Below are 4,589 nucleotides of genomic sequence, written 5' to 3' on the forward strand. Positions count from 1 at the left end.
CTGTTTAGGTGTGAATTATTTGAGGATTTTTGGAATTGTTTTGGTATGCTTTTGATTGAAGTCATTCTGTTTGGACTTTTGGTGTTGTATTTGATCTAGTTTGACTTGTTTTGGTCATGAAATGAATATGGTGAATGATATGAGTATGGGATCAATTGTATTGGCTTTTGATTTGTGTTAATTTGATTTTGGTTGAGAATTGTTTGTTGTTTAGAATTTTTTCTCCCTTTTGGACCCTAGGCTTGGCCTAGTGGTCCTGTTTCTCACATTTGGTGTGGATTTTCAGGTTGAAATGCAAAAGGCTTAAGGAGAGAAATGGAAATCAATTTAAATTGAGTTTGGTTGATGTTTATAAACTAACTTGACTTTGTTTTGTAGGTTGTGATGCTTGAGCTTGAGCTTGAGCTTATAGCTTGCACTTATGTGCATTAAATTGTGTTGTCTGTATAGATTAACATTTGCTGTTTACTGTTGGTTTGTCTGAGTACTGATGATACTTGATTGATTTCAGGTACATTTAGTCGCTTACAGTTCTTTAAGAACTTGCTTGCTGCTGCTTGGTTTTTAAACCACTTGAGGTAGGACTTCTATTCTTCATGTAGTCTGGGAGACCCGGCCTATTACCTGGCCGGGCAATTGTCTGAAGTCCTCCTTAAGAGGCAATGTTTGTGGTTGTTTACATTTGTGCCAAGCAGGTAAAGACCTCTAAGAGGCAATTGGTGGATCAAAGGGATATGCAATCTATCCCCCACTATTCTGTGAGTCGTCCCTCTGCTCACACGGCTGTGTGTTGATGCATTGGGACACAAACCCAAGATCCTGTGCTGTTGCACAATCGAGTCAGAGTCTTTGAGCGTAGAAGGGTCCCTCCATTCTGGACCCACGCTCCTTTGTCTAAAGCTCTCCCTGGCCAGGGATAAGAGCTGTGAGGTCTCATCCTCACTTCACCTTTCATCTGCTTCACCTTAGCCTCGTAATGGCAAGGTTAAGAGCGAATCATACCCTTGTACAGATGACTTGCCTCGGCAGTCAAACCCATTGTGTGAGCCCACTTGATTGGTTATAGTGTGTGCTTTGTGAATATTTGTGTGACATGTTTGTTTGAAATGCTTGTATGCTTGTATGCTTGCTTCTTTCCTGGATAGGATTAGCTTGCAGTTGTGCAAGTAGGTAGAAACCTGAACATAGGGTAATGATGCATGACAACACTAGGCTCGAGTCCAGCTTCCTGGTAGTGTGTCTTCCCTTGGTTTCTGGCTAGATTTTCTTTCCCTTGAGGGGGAACTACATCGCCCTGATCCTCGTTCCAGACGAGGTATGTAGGCAGGAGACCGTGCGAGGTCTCTCCGGGCACTTTTTTTCTTTTTTGTGTGTGTTTGCTTGTTATCTTCTTGTGTGTGTTTTGGTTCGGATGCCGACGTAAGTCCAGTGATTGGCGGTCGGGCTCCACGTTTGCCTTCTGATTGTGTGTTTGGTTCGGATGCTGATGTAAGTCCAGTGATTGGCATTCAGGCTCCATGTTTGCCGGTGTGTTTATTTGCTTGTTTGGCGTGCGTGAGCCGAACTACGGCAGCTCTGATTCTCGTTCCAGCCGAGATACGTAGGCATAGGATGCGACGTCCTATCGAGCTCTCTTCTTCTTAACCCCACCTGTGTTGTCTTAGCGTGTGTGTATGATGTTTGTCTGTTTATTTTAGCAACCTATTCTTTCTTTTAGAACGTGGATCCCGTCGAGTACGACGGACGTGAGGGGTGCTAATACCTTCCCCTTGCGTAACCGACTCCCTTACCCTTTCTCTTTGGTCGCGAGACCATTTCCTTTCCAGGTTTCTCTGAGCGTTTCCTTTCCCTATTTTGGGATAAATAACGCGCAGTGGCGGCTCTGTGTTGTGTTTTTATTTGAGTCCCGCCGGTTGTTTTTCGCGGATGCGACAATGTGCAAGGCTGATAAAGGAAGTTCATAAGCGTAAAGCAAGTCAGGTCGATAAATTTGACCTTGTTTTTCATATAGGTGTATTAAGTAGTCGATCGTCTATAGAGATAGCAAAAAGGGTTGGATGATCCTGAAACTAGCCTAGATAAACGGTACCTAATGTGAGTAAGTCTTAGGTGTGTCACCCTTATGACTAATATAAGCAATGGAATGGAGCTGGTAGAGGCTTATATGGTAGTTAATCTCAACGAAATATGTCCAGTATTTAGCTGATGTGAAGATAGGGTATGAGCAGATATTTGTGGTATGACATCAGGTCAGTTCACTCATATACATGGCCTCGAAGGTAGACCCCATGTATTTTGATTCGAATAAATTCAAACATAGCCAAAAGAGAAATGTGGAAAAACTCTATGATTTGAATCATTTGTAAAGTCTAATTTGAATCAAATCAAGCTGAGGTGACCCAGACCATTTTGAATCGAATCAAGTGTAAAGTATGATTCGAATCAGAAAGCCGAATGATTCGAATCAAGTTAAAAATCTAATTCGAATCAGAGTGTTTGAAAAAAAAATTAGGTTTTCCTCTGTCCAATTTGGTTCGAGTTAGGATATGTACATGATTTAAATCATGCACACAAAATCTCAATTTTTCATGATTTTCAAAATACTTTGAGATTTTTCTTTCCACCTAACTGGAACCAATAACACACATGGTTCTTATTCCACTAGCTCATTGTTGAAATGTATATTTCGTGTCGGGTTTTTGTTATCGTATCCACAGAGATTGTAAGATATCACTGTCGTTCAATGGTTGAATTAATCTTAACTTAATGTAACAATAGGGTTTTGGTTTTAATCAAGTTATCTTGCATACAAAGTAATTAATTGCGGTAAAAGTTATGTTTTGATTAAATGAGAAATATTGTCAAAGTTAGGTTTCAATGATCACTTTGCATGTATTAGCTCGGTCAACAATCTTATAAACTCCTTTAGATGATAAATAATTTCACAAGGTCCTCTCAATGCGTTTCTCTCGAACACCCATTGTGAGTTTTGCCATTTTGATCCATTGTTTCTCTCGAACACAATCTATCAAAATGACAACCTTTTGGTTCAACCTTATGGTGAACAAAATCATTCGTTACTATCTCTAGCTAACAAACAAGTTTGGATGAAAACCTAGGTCAAGAATCGGTAAACATCTCTCGATCATAAACCAACACAAAGAGTTTTAAATAGAAACAAAGTTTTCATCATATATTTACCGTTAAAGAGTTTACATATGAGGATCCTTACATTTACACACAAAGCTAGAAATCACCTACATCTAACCTTGACAAATGGATGACTTAGCTACTCATTTTCATGGTAGCTTGGTCGGCAAGTAAGGAAAGAAGGTTGATCAACATCCAAGTCGGATAATCGAAGTTGGATGGGAATCCACCTTCTTTTTGTGGAAGATGGTTGCTAGATGAAGAGAAATGAAAAACTAGGGCATAAGAGCTCCCAAAACAATGCTGCAAAAATATCTAGAAAAAGTACAGAAATGGAAAAGTTGGTAAAAATGAGGTATGGTGCTCAAAAGTGGCACCTGCTACTTATAGACCTCAGCTGGTCTGTCATGTTCGCTAGACGAGCAGAATGGCTCGCCTAGCGAGGGTCTAAAATGGGCACAAAAGGCCCCTGCGCCCAGAGAAAACAGGGCTTGCTGAACTGTGATGTTCGCCTAGCGAACATACCTTCGCCTAGCGAAGGACACGCCTCAACCTTCGCCCCAGCGAGGTTGAGAGGTTTTGCTACTGGAATGCTCGCTGGGGACTCGCTAGAGCTTCGCCTAGCGAGTGAGTGCTGGCTGCGTTTTTCACCAAAACAGAATGAACTCGCTACCACATTCTCCTTGAGCTCGCCTAGCGAATTAATTTGCTAATTTACTGGAGCTTTTCGCCAGGAGCTCGCCTAGCGAACCAAAAGCTTCGCCACAGTCTCGCCTAGCGAGCAGGCAGATGAAATGCTTGTATTCTTTGGTTCCTTTGCCAATTCTCTTGTGTCTTTATTATCAATTAATTCATGCCTTTCCTGCACAATAACACCCACATCAAAGGCACCAAGCTTGTTTATCAATGTAATGCATTCCATGTAAAACAAATGTGGTTTTGACAATTTTTGCAAGGAAAAAGAGTGAAAGATGCCCACATATGATAGCTCAAATAAGCACTTTTGGGCATCTAACAACTCTCCCCAACTAGATTCTTGCTTGTCCTCAAGCAAAGTATGCCTCTTGAAGGACAAGAGGATTTGCTTTAAGAAACGGTCTCTCCGAAGTTGGATAAACGGCTCAAACACAAGCGAAATCAGCAAATACAAGTTCCCAACGGTTCGAATAAAATAATACCTAGGAACTAAAACTTAAATAGCAATGCAAAATATTTATCTATCTACAACAATACTATTCTGAATGAATCATCCTATCTCTCCTCTTCGAATAAGGAATGAAGATTTTGCGCGTTTGCAACCGCGGGACTAATCTCACTCTCTAACAAATAATGTAATTAAAAATGGTACTGTGGAAGCAAAAAGATCACTAAGGGCTTTTCGGTTGAAGCTTGGTTAGGTTAACAAACAAGGGTCATTTCTAAGGCCATTGAAACGAAAG

The sequence above is a fragment of the Lathyrus oleraceus genome, chromosome 1 (assembly GCF_024323335.1).
Source record: "Lathyrus oleraceus cultivar Zhongwan6 chromosome 1, CAAS_Psat_ZW6_1.0, whole genome shotgun sequence".
Taxonomy (NCBI): Eukaryota; Viridiplantae; Streptophyta; class Magnoliopsida; order Fabales; family Fabaceae; genus Lathyrus; species Lathyrus oleraceus.